At 43.4% G+C, this 17,312-nt stretch overlaps 1 protein-coding gene across 1 annotated transcript in view; it reads left to right on the top strand.

Moving 5' to 3' along the window:
* LOC124722165 (latrophilin Cirl) overlaps positions 1-17,312 on the top strand; it is a 799,917-nt gene that overhangs the window by 60,104 nt on the left and 722,501 nt on the right. The window contains exon 2 of the mRNA XM_047247367.1: positions 15,219-15,305. The gene's annotated coding sequence lies outside the window, so the exon portion shown is untranslated. The remainder of the gene's footprint in view (positions 1-15,218; positions 15,306-17,312) is intronic.

Here is a 17,312-nt window from a genome sequence, read left to right as displayed (position 1 = left end):
ATGTGCGTATTTAACATTGGTGCAATTTGAGAGAGACACCCGCCAAATAATAGACACAACTTTGTGCTTTAGGACGTGCGAGGGCAGTGGTTACAATCCGGTAGCTTAAATCTTTCAGTTTTGCCGTTCGTGGCCGTTTCTACTGACATTCATGTCGAGGCTACATGAGATGCAGAAAGAAACAGATAAAAAAGTACTTCACTTTCTACATATAATCTCTTGACGCCTAAATTCTGTTACATACGTGCCTGTGTGTAAGAGTTAATACCGCTGTCTGGGGGATAACTGGTGCGTGATGTGTGAGAGGCAACGAGTAACTTATTTTTCCAAATTTTTGGAAACAGAAACAAAAAAATTCTGAAAGAATTCTAGGTAAAGTAAAATAAAAGTTTTGCGTCAAAGCCACCTTAGAAGTCTCCACTGCTCTTTGCAGAGAAGGAACAGTAGACGTGACAGATGAAAGCTAGCGGTTAAAGTCGAAAGATCCAGTAGGTTGGTGTGTATCTGTACTATCAGGGCGTGCTTAAAAGTAATGCCTCCGAAATTTATTATTCTGTTCTCAATATTGGTTATTACTCGGTCGACTTTCTCACTTAAGGGGCTCCGGAACGCCCTATACTTGCAATGTTAAAATAACGCTTATAAATTACATCTTTCCTCACAAAGTATTTGAGGTAGGAAGTTGAACTTTTTACAGATTATTTATTGGAATATGGGCTACAACTTAACACAGGGATTTTACAAAATTTTAGTTCAGTTATTAAAGATGATTTTTTTTCAATTGTAATGAAAATTCACAACGTTTTTTTGCAATTTTTTATTTATATATTCAAAAATATACAGTTTTTTTGGAAAAAGGCTGTGTTAAATTATGCAGAAGGTACTGTGTAACATTTACTGATAGTTTGAAACAAATGTGTTTGGAAGATCCTTAGAAAACATGTAATTAGTATGAGAAAATAAAAGTTTTGGGAATCGAGCGGCAAAGATTGGATTAACTTTTTAGTGCATTCCAGGTCCATAGGATGGATTATCTTCATCCTCTGCAAACTCCTCCTCCAGCTCCCTCTTGTTCCTCCTCCTGTTTACTCTTGCTTGTATTTCTAGACTCTTTACAGCCCTGTCTGCAGCCCGAAGGCGTTCCTTGTCTAAAGCAAGCATCGCTCGTTGTTGTGTTCGTAGATTTTGCTACCATTTTCTTCAGTTGCAGTTACTGCAACACTGTTCCAAAAGGTGGTCATGTATGAACACTTATCACATTTCAGTTGTATTTCACTAGCAAGTCCTACGTGCTTTATTATGGAGAGTTCCAGACCAACTTCACTACAATGAATACATCTTACACAGTTTGAAAAAATTCCTTTGAGAACCGACATATCAAATATTTCATTCACATCCGATTCGCCCATAAAACATTCATAGTTTTCACTCATTGAACCAAGCTTCTTCTGTGAAGTATTTTCTTTCCCACTTTGACTGCTATGGGCAGGTGTACTTGAGAGGTTAGGTTCACTGACTTGGTTATCGTCTTTATTGTTTACAGTAATAACACATACCTTTGGCTTTCCAACATTTCTCCTTTTCTTAAAAGCCTTCAGAGGATTTCTAATAACTTTACTTTTACTCATTATTATACTTCAACAAAACAGAGACTCAAGAAACAGAATTAATTACGAATATTTTCGAGATAACGACAGAGCAAAAAAACATGAAACAATCGACAATCACACCAGCGATATATATTGAACCATCACAGGTTAGCCACAACACATACTTTATCTCACATCACTAAAATGTACCTGATGAACACGCACGTTAATAATAACACCATTTGACAGCAGTTTAACAGCGCCACAGTGGGTCACGCCCATGTAGAACACATTTCAAAAAAAATTTAAAAATAGTTTTAGTCTTCGGAATTGAATAAATTATATATCTATTAAAAGGTAATAGTCTGCAGATTCAGAAAACGCAAAAAAGTAAAAATTGAACTTTTCATGATTTTGAGCCTTTCCGGAGCCCCTTAACTGGTGCGAGTTGCAATCCTCTGCTGCTAGAGGGCTCCGAATTGTAGCGTGTTACATTGCCCCGTGTAATGTAATAACGTCGGTGCGTGAGAAACGGCGTGGTGTAATCGAGCTTGTACCCGCAGAAGAGTTGGTCCATACACGGAGCAGCGTGACACACGAGCGCTGCGACTTCTGCAGCAATCTGATGCCCTGCGTTTACCGTCATCGATTATCCTCCTTACTGTCCCGACTTGCACCCATCTCATTTTCATCAGTTTCCAAAACTTGAAGAATATCTTTGAGGACTTCCCTGTGATAGTGATGTAGCGCAAGCTGAGGTGAGGTTGTGGTTTCGTCCACAGTCAAACGTTCCACAGTGACGGTGTCAACAAACTTACCTTGTTAGGAGAAATGTTTTCGGCGCCTGGGTGACTATCTTGAGAAATAAGTATGTTAATATGAAGAATAAAGATGTAGAATGTAGTAACTTTTGTTTTATTTAAAAAGCCGTAAGAGTTTCCAAATAAAACATTTCGGAGGCTTTTACCTCTCAGCATGGCCTTGTAATAATAAAACTATGAAACCGTCGTACCTATTTGAACACGCTAATCTCCAAACTATTACACGAATTTTCGTGGCGTTTTCACAGGTAACTTGAGCAAAGCTTGGGGCTGCTGTAGGCTTTTTCATCAAAATCAGATCACGAAAAAAAAATCGAAATTTAAAGTTTTAGGAGTCTACTCAGCGTAGTAGTTCAGATGTTTGCCCTGGTGACGGCGTAATACACCAAAGAACCGATAGATGGCGCTGTTAGTTTCTTACAACACCAAAGGACCAATAGATGACGCTATTTTTTTTTTTAATTCATCTCTGTGACTGAGGTATTTTCGGAAGTTTAGATCAGTGACAGAATTAAGTGCCACAGTCTATTCTTTACGAATACAAACATTCAATTTACTTGCTAGGATATACGGATTTACTGATTTCGCTTTTTGTGTTAAAACTTAATGAAATTGCTTTGCTTCTTTTGATAGGTTTATTTATATTTAACTTCTCGGCAAGGAAAGACGAATTTATTTTAAAAAATGATCCCAGAAGGGCTCAGTTTTTACCGATTGCGGTACGGAACCCAGAAAAGCGATGGTATGCGAAGGCTCTTCTTTAGCTTCCGTTGCGAACCAGGGGCGTGTAGCTGCTGGATAAGGGAAGGCGCGATGTTCAGGAAGACCTGCTTAGTATCGGCGCTCGGTGCAGGGACTGCTGGCTGACATCGACGTCAACGCATGTAACGCAATGCACTCAGATATTGGGCCAGATCCATTATTGTTAGATTATGCGATTGGTAATGAATCCCTGGATTCAGTAAAATCCGGAAACTGTGTATGAATAGGCGTTATCCAACCACTTGCAAAGCCCTCGTTATACCGATTCTTGAATATTACTCGTCAATACGGGTCCGTTACCCGTAGGATTAGTAAAAGAGATTGAGAGGATCCAAAGAAGAGCACCACTTTTCGTCGGGGTCTAACAACCCTACCACAACAAAGGTGAAAATTTAATGATTGTGGTGTTGCTCACGCTGCTAAATACTGCATTTACGGGCAACAACAAAGTTATTATGTGGCAGGTGTCATTAGAGCACAGTTAATAAAGTCATTTCATGTAATAATGAATGAACTAGGCACTCATCTTTTCGTGTTTCTCACGCTGGTCTCGTTTTAAAATTATGGCTCAATCGTCGAAAATCTAGGTGGTGGTGATTCCAAGCTCGGATGCAACGAGGCCTAGGTTTTATTCTGCTATATTCAAAAGTTTCATAGATGTGTTTCACAAACCATTCTTGAAGATTAAACCTTTGAAAGTTACAATGGTGATGTAAAAAAAGTAATCAGCACTCCGAATTTAAGTTACATTTCCTTTTAATTGCTTTTATTACAATGTCACGTAGCAGACAAAGCATCACTTCACAATACAAGACATACTTGAAAACATCTTCCTCACTGTTAAAGTTCACATTTTATAAGCTGACTACAATATGCGTCTTTCGAACATGACGACCAAGACTAGACTTTTTCAAGGTCTGACTCTCTAACAAACTAACAACCGCTTACGCGCCCAAAAATCAGAGTTACAAGTACGTCAAAGATCATAGTGACAAAAGAAAGAATTCACATAAGAAAAATATCACAGAAACATAAACATATCGATGTATCAAAGTACCTCTACATTAATGAAATCAAATCTGAATGTTGTCTCAGAAATATGTTAACTACTTTACAGAAACACAGTAGAATATTGCTGGTATCGAGAGGTTGAGTTGAGGTGCCGTAATGGTTAGTAATTCAAGTACCATTACAGCGGGTTCCTTTAGAATGCAGGAGTGTGTCACGGAGATGCTGGAACTGCACAACGATTCGGTGCCCACGTCAAACTGCAGGTACCCTGTAAATGGCTAGCTAAGGCAGAGGCACCTTGTCAGCAGAACCATGCTCAGCAAAGCACTCTGGCGTCCAAACAAACATTCGGGTAGAGGAAAGCTTTAGTTCCACACCCCAATAAGACTTCAGTAATATATTGCCTCAGCCTCCGCTGCACATCTTAGGGTAGATAGCGGAGTATTGGTGTACGTGGGAAAGGGGGAAAAGTTTGTCACGGCTAGAGGGGAAAGGAGTGATAAAAATCGTTGGACCACCTACTGATGGAAGTACGGACCATCCCATTCGTAGTGTGGCTGTTAGGATGGATGGATATGTGGTGCTGTCGCTCTTCAGCTGCAACCGGGTCAGAGCGATCTGTCTGTCGTATGCTGAATGAAATTCGTCAGGTCTTCCTGACTGACAGATTTTTAGAGCATCAAATATAGTCGCAGTTGCGAATATGAACAACCGACAGCTGTATAATGGAATGATGCCAACGAAAATTGATGCCAGATTCGGATTTCACACTTACCACGAACGTAAATCCGGGTTCGGGTCCCGTTCCGGCACAAATTTGCATTGGCATCATTCGATTATACAGCTGATGGTTGTGCATAATCGCAAGTGCGAATACATTTCATGTATCAGGCATTGCAGTATCGTTATAACGTGGCTACCTTAGTAGCACGAGTTTTGAGGAGTTCCTTACCTTGGCAAGCTGTTAATGTTTACGGCAGGTACTTTCCGTATGTACTGAAACGTTCGTGACGTCATCGGTCACACTGTCGTACTTACATGTGCATTGAGCGTTCCCTATCCACCCCAATCCCCCTGCTTTTTGGCAGACTCTGCGCGTGCCCGTTTAAGCTAATTCATTCCATCCGACGTAGGCTGCCGATGGTCGTCGCCGTCGTTCTTGTTCGATGACGAAGACGACGAGACGTTAGGCGATTGGCCTCCTCCTCCTTTTTCGCGCTCTTTTGTCAGCGGTATGAGAACGGGCGCATATCTCTCACTTCTGTGCGCGAGTCCCTATTGTGCAGAGGCGTCGATTTAATATGGAGAGGAACTGGAGTGGTGGAGGCGGGTGCGATTAAAATATGCGGCCGTTGGTGGTGCATCTCGTCGGGTACTGCGCTGTCTGTAACGAGACCCGCCATTACGTATTCACCCGTCTATTTTCTACTACAGCCGGGTTTCTTTTGTAAACACCAGCCTCCTTAATTAACTACCCACCATTCGAATCCTTGTTCCTCGTCGCGGCACCCAGCGAGAGGAATCAATACCGCCATCGTTGTTTACGCGTGTTGCTTTCCGGCACGAATTACTTGACTAGCGATGAGACGTGGGCCCGCCGTGGTAACTTTTTCATTTCAGTCCTCAGTATAAAGTAAGTACTTCGTATGACATTACGGACTCGGAGAACCTGAAGTATTCGCACTATGTTCCTTCTGCATCTACATGTGCACTCCGGAGAGCAATTCAAGTTGTGAGTAAATAATGTATCTGTGGTGAGCGTACTGTAAGACCTTCAGTACACAAACCATCAGATTATTTGACTTGTCGCTCTAACGAAGTAGGCGAGGGTCAGCAATATGTCACGTGGTCTTATCGTGGCGTGTTTATCTTCTGCCGTTAGGTCAGGCGATAGAAATGCCACTTGCACGTTTAGAGTAGCAGATTGACGGTGACCAGCTTTAAACAGAACTTGATTAATTATCACACACATTTATTAAAATAATAACAACCATAAAAATTACTAGTTACAATTGACAATGTGCAGTTCCTTTGGTCTTATTCTCACATATCTCTCTGATACTTGACAAAAGTGTCTATACATTTATCTTCATGGCTATGTACAGGAATATAGTAATCTTATTAGGCGCAGACTGAAACTTGACTATAGACTGGTACAGACAATTGCAGACTGACTAATCGGAGGTCTGTAGACTCGTTATAATACCTCGCGCGTTCATGTATCACTGCGCGAGTGTGATACGCGAGGAGAAAAAGTTCTACGTTAGCAGCGATCTCATTGGCTGCGTTACATATTAATACGCGGATCGGCGAAAGCAGAATTTGGTCCGTGTCTATGGCAGCGCCATCTCGTAGTGCGGAGACGGACGAGCGCTGCGCCTGCGCTGCTGTGCTTAGCGGGGCGCGCTCTAGTGGGAAAGTTGTGTACGCACTGACTACGCGGAACTATGTACACAACAGTATCACTATCATATTCCTTCCCTTTTTCGTGGAATGAAATGTGGTAGCAAGTAATATATTGCTTAGGTCTCGCTGAAATGTACGCTTCAGGAATTTTAAAGAAGAAACCTCTCCTTGGTGCACAATACCACCAGCATCCACGTTTGTTTACTAAAAGACCCAGCGAGGAAACGAAGAGATCGAATGGTGAGGCACATACTAAGATGTTAGTCGTTACTGAAAAAGTGTTCAAGCAGTGGTGGGAGAAAGAATCGTTGAGGCGAACCTAGATAACGGTATATAAGAAAGATGGTAGGATTCAGCAGATGAAGAGGGTAGCTGACGAGCGAAAGGAATGGAGGCGCAGCTTCAAAGATTGATAACCAAAGCAATGATGGTCGTCTTATGCTGTCTTTATTTACCTGGAGTTCCATTGTGAACACGTTGTTATCATTACGAAATGTTAGCACCGCAGACGGCACAGCAGCGACAGGGAGCCAGGTTAGTGGCGACATGGATTCCCTCACAAGGGGAGGCCGCCAATTGTGAAATTCAGATTCGGTTCATACTGCGCATAATAAAAGCTCATGGCCAGAGGTGTAATGTGGCAAAGCACCAAGATGCACTTCTCAGCCGTTGTCGAGAAAATCGACAGTTAAAAGAAACCGTTGCGGTGAAATTCTCTCTACGATTTATAACTTCCTACAGCGTCGTGGCGCAGCGGTAAGCGCTCGGGTTCGTAATCCGAAGGTCGCTGGATCGAATCTCGCGCAATGCAACATTTTTTTTTAGTATTTGTTTTTTGCAATTCATATATATATATATATATATATATATATATATATATTCCCGGCAATCAGTTGCAACAATTATGCATATAATAAGTTGTTAAAAGTCGTTTGTCGTGGAAAAACTGGCGACTTCGAACATGATTATGTTTTCCGCAAACAAAGTTGTATTTCACAAATGTTATTAATTGTCTTCATAATGTTTACACGTGTAGTTAACGGAAGACGTAGAAACGATATTCCGAAACGAATGCGTATAGTGTAAGTCAAACGTTCGAATTAGAGTAGAGACCCCACTATATATATATATATATATATATATATATATATATATATATATATATATATATATATATATGAATTACAAAAACAAATATTTAAAAAAAAAGGTTGCATGGCGCGAGATTCGATCCGGTGCCCTTCGGATTACGAACCCGATCGCTTCCGCTGCGCCACGACGCTGTAGGAAATTATAAATCGTAGCGAGTATTTCACCGCAACGGTTTCTATTAACTGCCGATTTTCTCGACACGGCTGAGAAGTGCATCTTGGTGCTTTGCCACATTACACCTCTGGCCATGAGCTTTTACTATGCGCAGTATGAATCGAATCTGAATTTCACAATTGTTGAATACTAAGCGTTAAGCAGTCGAGTAAAAATTACTGTAGGATAGCAATTGTTGCTGAAGCCACTAATAGAGCACTGATTAAAAAAAATGCTTTCAGGATGTGCCCATACAGCCATCTCAACAGAGGAAGATACGACAGCATGTTTCGACCATTAAGAACCTTCATTAGGGCCAAGACGTACCCTGGTACGAAGTTGTATATGCTTAGACTTGTCATGTGACAGAGCGGTTTTTGCGTCAGTTATAATGGTACGAAGATAACGACAACAGAACACCCACTTCCCGAGTGGAGAATATCTCCAGGATTCGAATACGGGTCCATTTGGTTAGCACACTGCTTGCTGATCCCGAGATGGACGAGCTGAAGTTTCCATAGTGCGTATTGCAATCCACCTTTGTTGGCTAGCGTACTAAGACTGTTCCCATTTTCGGGCTGCTAATAGTGATAGTAATGGAATGCTTTGACTTGTTTTATGTTTCAGGAAACACCAAACGTTAATAATTGTTCGTTATTTCACAAACAGTAGATTGCAACTTGACAGCTATATATTTTATTATGGGATGACTACATTTATTTTATTTTATTGCTGTTTCATCGAGACCTGCTCTCTCGAAATATTTTTGCGGATCTTTTTAGTATACGAAGTGTTGCTATATCACAACCCATTGTTGTACAGATTAAGTTATTAATTTGTTTTCAGCGAGACAAAATACTAAATACACGTTAAAATAAAATTGGTGTAAAGCGACCACAGACTAATCCCATCTATGTGGATGACATTCTTTTCCATTCTAGAAACGTTGACTGTTTGGTGTCTTCAGTCTAACTCCGTACGTATCAGATGTCTCCACAGAATTCACCATAAGATTCACGCCTTGACACGTGGCTGATACCTCGTCGCTCGTCTTTCTTCAGTCACAGTATTGGGATTTGCTGTGTGTAGGCTCTGCTATCATCGGCTTCCTGAGATAGTTTCCTTGCCACGATCTCCACATAAAGAGTGCATTAACACCTTTCCTCCATTAGGCGGCCAAATCCTGAGAGGATACGTTCTTTCATCAGTGAGCCTCGGGGACCCGACCGAGGATGTGGCGAAAGGGGGTAGCACACTGGACTCACGTTAGGGACGACGGTTCGAACCCGCGTCTGGCCATCCTGATCTGGATTTTCCGTGATTTCCTAAATCGCTTCAGGCAAATGCCGGGATGGTTCCTTCCAAGGCCGATTTCCTTCCCTAATTCGAGCTTGTGCTCCGTCTCTAATGACTTCTGTGTCGACGGGACGTTAATACTAATCTTCTCCTCGAGGACCCAACTGACAACCTCCTGGTGGAGTCACATATCTAGCGACCTAGGGTACGGATGCTGGCCATCACAACTTATTATTTCAGGTCCCTGTCACTGGAAACCGAGAGAAGGAAAAGGGAGAAGTAGGAGGACGGAAGCAGAGTAGATGGTGGCTAATCAGAAGTCGACGACACGAGCAGAGCAGAGAAGGAAAAGGGAGAAGTAGGAGGACGGAAGCAGAGTAGATGGTGCCTAATCAGAAGTCCACGACACGAGCAGAGCAGAGAAGGAAAAGGGAGAAGTAGGAGGACGGAAGCAGAGTAGATGGTGGCTAAGCACAAGTCGACGACACGAGCAGAGCAGAGAAGGAAAAGGGAGAAGTAGGAGGACGGAAGCAGAGTAGATGGTGGCTAAGCAGAAGTCGACGACACGAGCAGAGCAGAGAAGGAAAAGGGAGAAGTAGGAGGACGGAAGCAGAGTAGATGGTGGCTACTCAGAAGTCGACGACACGAGCAGAGCAGAGAAGGAAAAGGGAGAAGTAGGAGGACGGAAGCAGAGTAGATGGTGGCTAATCAGAAGTCGACGACACGAGCAGAGCAGAGCAGAGCAGAGAAATTAATCCGGGAGTCGCCCGAGGGCCGATGCCTTCATTTGCTCCTCGAGGGAGGGCGGCCCCACATTTTTCACTCCCGGTGAAAAATAACCGCCTTCGATAATGTTCGATCCCTGACCGTGCTCTTAGCTGTCCTGCGCATCCGTCACTACGGAGTGCTGTATTCCGGCACTGTACGAGCAGCGCCACTCCTCCGCGTGAACGGATTTTTCGATATTCTTGGGGCAATTCGTGACGGCAGGCAAGTACAGGGTGATCAAAAAGTCAGTATAAATTTGAAAACTTAATAAACCATGGAATAATGTAGATAGAGGGGTAAAAATTTGCACACATGTTTGGAATGACATAGGGTTTTATTAGGGAAAAAAAAAACAAAGTTCACAAAATGTCCGTCAGATGCCGCTGGACAGCAAACCTGCAACCGTGACGGGTGAGAGGTACGCCGATATGTTACAGAATCGCATCATGCCCAGCCTGGCCGATAAACACCTGCTGGAACGTACGATGTTTATGCAGGACGGAGCTCCAACTCTTACTGCTAGACGCGTGAAAGTTCTCTTGCGCGCGTCGTTTGGTGATGATCGTGTGTTCAGCCGCCACTTTCGTCGTGCTTGGCCTCCGAGGTCCCCAGACCTCAGTCCCTGCGATTATTGGCTTTGTGGTTACCTGAAGTTGCAAGTGTATCGTGATCGACCGACATCTCTGGGGATGCTGAAAGACAACATCCTACGCCAATGCCTCACCATAACTCCGAACATGCTTTACAGTGCTGTTCACAACATTATTCCTCGACTACAGCTATTGTTGAGGAATGATGATGGACATATTGAGCATTTCCTGTAAAGAACTTCATCTTTGCTTTGTCTTACTGTGTTATGCTAATTATTGCTATTCTGATCAGATGAAGCGCCATCTGTCGGACATTTTTTGAACGTTTGTATTTTTTTGGTTCTAATAAAACTCCATGTCATTCCAAGCATGTGTGTCAATTTGTACCTCTGTATCTGCATTATTCCGTGATTTATTCAGTTTTCAAATTTATACTGACTTTTTGATCACCCGGTATTAGTCGAGTGTGACGCGCTGTCTTCTCTGTATACGGCAGTGACGGGGCGAGGACAGACTATGCTGACAATAACGACAGAGTGCCGTGAAATGATAAATCATCGGACGATACCGAGACTCGCTTCGCACGGTGTGTCAGAGAATACATGCGATTAGAGCGACGCATTTTAAACTAATACAAAACAGTACGGTATTCTATTCGGCGAATGTTAAATAGAAGCGTGCCCCGTGGAAGTGTAATAGGTCCACTGATGTTCTCAACATACATAATCGATTTATCACATAATGTCAGTACCACTTTCCAATAGCTCGGAGACGTTGTCTATAGAGAAGTATCGTCCTCGGACGAAACTAAATAAATGCGGAAACACATGGACAACATTTCCACTGGATGTAAATGTATGGCGGCTACCTCTAAACATGGATAAAGGCAAGATAATGCCTCCAATAGAGAGATAGAACCTGACGTTATCAGATTACAATATTAGTGGCGTACATCTGCATTACGTTTTATCGTTTAAATATTTAGCATGAAACTAAGAAGCGATATGAAATTGGACGAAAAGCGAAGATCAGTATTACAGAATTTGTTGGAAGGGTTGTGGGTACGTGCAGTGCATCTCGCCGGTTCTAGAGTACTCCTCCAGCATACTGAGTCCTTATCAAGTAAGCGTGACAACAGACATGCAACGAATTCACAAATACGCAGATAAGTTCATAAGAGGTACAACAGTACGGGGACTGTGAGTCCGCCTGGATGCAAAACACTTTGTTATTTATTTCACAAACTAGTTTCAGCGACAAATGTCGCCATCGTCAGTGGGTTTCTTTAAATCTAAAACTTGAACAAAATACCATTGTTATACAAACAATGTAACATTTTTGCTGTTTGTTTTCTGAATATAGTTTTCTGTGGTTACTTTCATACTACCTTATTTATTGTATGTTATAGCATGTTTTTACGAATTATTGTCGCTGTTTGCGGCATGTTTTCTATGCTTTTTCTGCTGCCGTTTCTCTCGGCAGGCATCATGTCATCTGCAACTATGTGAGCGGCTGTTAGTAAACAAATACTAAAAGGTGAAATTACGTATGACAGCGTTATTCACTTGGGATTGCGGTAGTGCTGTAGATACGGTTTTAGTGTGTACTAGTCTTAGTTTGTCGTGTATTCACGTTCGTTGGACGGCATGCAGCTAATTTTGTAGACAGAAAAGCAAAACTTTGCCACTTTCTTTATGTTCCAAAACATTAGGTTATCTTGCTGTTCACGTGTGTCGCGAGAAATGTGTCGAATGTTGCGAGAAGGCTATAGTGAAAGGGAAAAACGTAACAACGAAAACGCAGCACTTTGAAACAACACAGTCTTTACCACTCTTAGAGAACTGACCCAGGACACAGAACAGGTAGCACACATACGCAGAAGTACCACTTCCCGATCACACACAGAGACATATATAAGGAATAGAAGTAGTCAGAACTCCCGCTACAGTTTCCATAGCCTTCTCGCAAGATGCGATACATTTCTCATGGCACACGCGAACAGTAAGATGGTGTAATGTTTTGGAGCATAAACAAAGAGCCAAAGTTTTGTTTTTCTGTGTACAAAATTAGCTGCATGCCGTCCAACGAACGTGAGTACACGACAAACTAAGTAACAGCTTAGTACACACCAAAACTGTATCCACAACAGTACCGCAATCCCTAGTATATAACAGTGACATACGTAAGTTCACCTTTTAGTATTTGTTTACTAACAACCGCTCGCGTAGTTGCAGATGACATGATGCCTGCCGAGAAAAACGGCAGCAGAAAAAGCACAGAAAATACGCCGCAAACTGCGACAACAATTCTTTAAAATGTTCAAATGTGTGTGAATTCCTAAGGGACCAAACTGCTTAGGTCATCGGTCCCTTGACTTACACACTAACTTACGCTAAGAGCAACACACACACCCATGCTCGAGGGAGGACTCGGGGAGTGGCCGCGCAGTCCGTGACATGACGCCTCAAACCGCGCGGCCCCAACAATTCTTACAAAAATGCTGCAACGTACAATAAATAAGGTAGTATTGAAAGTATCCAAAGAAAACTACACTCCTGGAAATGGAAAAAAGAACACATTGACACCGGTGTGTCAGACCCACCATACTTGCTCCGGACACTGCGAGAGGGCTGTACAAGCAATGATCACACGCACGGCACAGCGGACACACCAGGAACCGCGGTGTTGGCCGTCGAATGGCGCTAGCTGCGCAGCATTTGTGCACCGCCGCCGTCAGTGTCAGCCAGTTTGCCGTGGCATACGGAGCTCCATCGCAGTCTTTAACACTGGTAGCATGCCGCGACAGCGTGGACGTGAACCGTATGTGCAGTTGACGGACTTTGAGCGAGGGCGTATAGTGGACATGCGGGAGGCCGGGTGGACGTACCGCCGAATTGCTCAACACGTGGGGCGTGAGGTCTCCACAGTACATCGATGTTGTCGCCAGTGGTCGGCGGAAGGTGCACGTGCCCGTCGACCTGGGATCGGACCGCAGCGACGCACGGATGCACGCCAAGACCGTAGGATCCTACGCAGTGCCGTAGGGGACCGCACCGCCACTTCCCAGCAAATTAGGGACACTGTTGCTCCTGGGGTATCGGCGAGGACCATTCGCAACCGTCTCCATGAAGCTGGGCTACGGTCCCGCACACCGTTTGGCCGTCTTCCGCTCACGCCCCAACATCGTGCAGCCCGCCTCCAGTGGTGTCGCGACAGGCGTGAATGGAGGGACGAATGGAGACGTGTCGTCTTCAGCGATGAGAGTCGCTTCTGCCTTGGTGCCAATGATGGTCGTATGCGTGTTTGGCGCCGTGCAGGTGAGCGCCACAATCAGGACTGCATACGACCGAGGCACACAGGGCCAACACCCGGCATCATGGTGTGGGGAGCGATCTCCTACACTGGCCGTACACCACTGGTGATCGTCGAGGGGACACTGAATAGTGCACGGTACATCCAAACCGTCATCGAACCCATCGTTCTACCATTCCTAGACTGGCAAGGGAACTTGCTGTTCCAACAGGACAATGCACGTCCGCATGTATCCCGTGCCACCCAACGTGCTCTAGAAGGTGTAAGTCAACTACCCTGGCCAGCAAGATCTCCGGATCTGTCCCCCATTGAGCATGTTTGGGACTGGATGAAGCGTCGTCTCACGCGGTCTGGACGTCCAGCACGAACGCTGGTCCAACTGAGGCGCCAGGTGGAAATGGCATGGCAAGCCGTTCCACAGGACTACATCCAGCATCTCTACGATCGTCTCCATGGGAGAATAGCAGCCTGCATTGCTGCGAAAGGTGGATATACACTGTACTAGTGCCGACATTGTGCATGCTCTGTTGCCTGTGTCTATGTGCCTGTGGTTCTGTCAGTGTGATCATGTGATGTATCTGACCCCAGGAATGTGTCAATAAAGTTTCCCCTTCCTGAGACAATGAATTCACGGTGTTCTTATTTCAATTTCCAGGAGTGTATATTCAAAGAACAATCAGCAGACATGTAATAATGAGTTACAGTGTTTGTATAACTGTGCTATTTTGTGCTTTAGATTTAAAGAACCCACTGATGACGGCGAGATTTGTCGCTGAAACTAGTTTGGGGAATAAATGAGTAAACAAATGACAAAGTGTTTTGCATCAAGGCACACTCATAATTACCAAGCGTTTTTCTATGCAAACGCGGACCAAATGGAAGAGTTCCAAGATAGTTATCATAAGAGGTCCATATTGTCCATCCGAAACTGTAGCAGAGATGGTCAGGGAACTTATTAAGAAAGACGACGTAGTTCGAGGAAAACTGTGTGTTCATTCTACTGCCACCACCATCTCATGTATGGATGACGAGATTAAGGCGAGAGATGAGGCTGCGCATAGGCAACGCTTTTTTTTTTTTTTTTCCTTGCTCAGTACTCGAATGGAAGAAGACAAGTAGTTGCTGATATACTCTCTGGCACACACTGTACACTGGCTTGCGGAGTAAACGTTTACGTGTATACTATCTGTAAGCAGGCCAAGACGGGCGGTTCGTGTCCTCTAATCGCGATTAGATGGCTAATAATGTGATATAAAACCTCTGTTGATAGTACTCAGCATGAGCAAACTGCACGAAACGAGATGGTCGTAGAGACAGTGTGAGTGACCAAAACAAACGCCGACTTACTTTGTTCTCAGGCGACCGAGTTGCAGGGAGCCGCTCCTGGAATGCTGTAGCTCCTGGGTGGCGCTCAACTGTTGCTGACTGACTATAACATCTCGAAGGTACTCGTAACCTCTCCTAAGTCTGTAGGTACTGATTGTCGTTAGCTCTTTTACTGAATCTTTATGAAAATCCACGGACTCTGTGGTCTAGAGGAGGCATTTATCCCGCTGAGGATTTCGAATAGCTGCTGCCGCTGATGATGATCAGTAGAAACAAATTCTAGAACGTAGTGCGAGCTGTTAAAGTATTACAAAGTTTGTGCCTTCAGGGCAATGTTGTGTGCGAGGTCTAAACACGTGTGCAGTCAGTGTGGCTTTAAAATTAGTACTAGCCAGATATGTCAGCCACTGGTCAGAATATGTGTGTAGTAGCACCGCCATTTCTGTGTGAGGACCTTCGACCATAGATACTAATAGACTGGGCAAGCAGTGCAGCGGCTATACATCTGGCGTGGCTGCAACATAGAATCACGTGACTGTTGGCAGAACGTCGGCGGGAGTTCAAGGCAGCATTCTGATTCATGATTTCACTTCCAGTATTTCTCAGTGGATTTCCTGCTAACTTCACCACATTAAATGTAGCTTATGTAAACACAGCTAGAAGTGACAAATTATTGCGTAACCACTGTACAAATTTAGTTTTACAGCCATTACTTCACAATGAACTTTGTGAACTGCTGAAACACTTTCGATGTTCGGCAATATATTCGCCGCGAATATTTCAGTGTTACCAATTATGAGATGCATTCTCTACTAACAATACGCGTTATGCACTGCATAAAACGTAAATATTGCGTGTGTGTGTTTTAGTGCCTTGGTTGTAGAAAGTGTTATAGACTATATAAATCGGCATAAACAACGAAACCTGTAACGTAAACACACGTGTTCACATCGAATGTAACGAACTCAATTATGTCGTTAACCCACAAAACGTAAAGCAGTTTCATTTGAAAGCTCTTTTTTGGTTTAAACAGTTTGTTTCGTAGATGTATCAAATAAGATATCTACAAAATCAGTACCTACTTACGTGAATACTTCTTCCACAGATCATGAATACGATACTTCACAGTGTCAGTTTAATGAAAGGTAGACCTATCATTACATGACAATTCTTCCAATCACTTATTTATACGTAAAAAATCGTCTACTGAGTAGGAGCTGTCATTCATAGATTCTTTTAGTTTGATTTTAAATGCTGGTTGGCTATCTGTCAGGCTTTTAATGCTTTTCGGTAAATGACCAAAGATTTTTGTAGCAGCATATTATTTATCCCATTCATTACAGCTTATTATCTGGAAACTAACATAGGCCATACAACTACCTTTTTACAAATGGTATTCAGTGTTTGTTTCTGATATTCGTATGTTTTGTAACTGGGAAATACAAAATAAAACTAAACCCTGATGAGAAATCAAACCCCTAACTTGTTTTTGCAAATTGTTCTTTAAAATAATACCAGCATAATTCACCCCTTTTTTGTACCAAAGTCAGATTTAATCCAGGATAGTAAAAATCATCCTTTCTTCTTATGTAGTAGCAATGCACATTGCCATTGCTTTTGGAGTGGGAAGGGTTATTGGTAATAAATATCTCTCTCTCACACACACACACACACACACACACACACACACACACACACACACACGCGCGCGCGCGCGCTAGTGTATACCTGTCCTTCCCCCCCCCCCCCCCCCCGCGCGCGCTAGTGTATACCTGTCCTTCCCCCCCCCCCCCCCCCCCACCAAGGTAAGTCTTTCCGCTCCCGCGATTGGAATGACTCCTTACCCTCTCCCTTAAAACCCACATCCTTTCGTCTTTTCCTCTCTTTCCCTCTTTCGTGACGAAGCAACCGTTGGTTGCGAAAGCTTGAATTTTGTGTGTTTGTTTGTGTGTGTGTGTGTCTATCGACATGCCAGCGCTTTCGTTTGGTAAGTCACATCATCTTTGTTTGAAGAATATATATATATATAAAGTGCTTTGAACAGATGCGTGTGTGCGCAGTAGGCTTGAAATCTTTTCGTTTCACTGCCTGTATCCACATCTGCCTGCGCCCTTCATCCTTTGGAA

Source organism: Schistocerca piceifrons, chromosome X (genome assembly GCF_021461385.2).
Source record: "Schistocerca piceifrons isolate TAMUIC-IGC-003096 chromosome X, iqSchPice1.1, whole genome shotgun sequence".
NCBI lineage: Eukaryota > Metazoa > Arthropoda > Insecta > Orthoptera > Acrididae > Schistocerca > Schistocerca piceifrons.
This window is presented reverse-complemented; position numbering and strand designations above follow the sequence as displayed.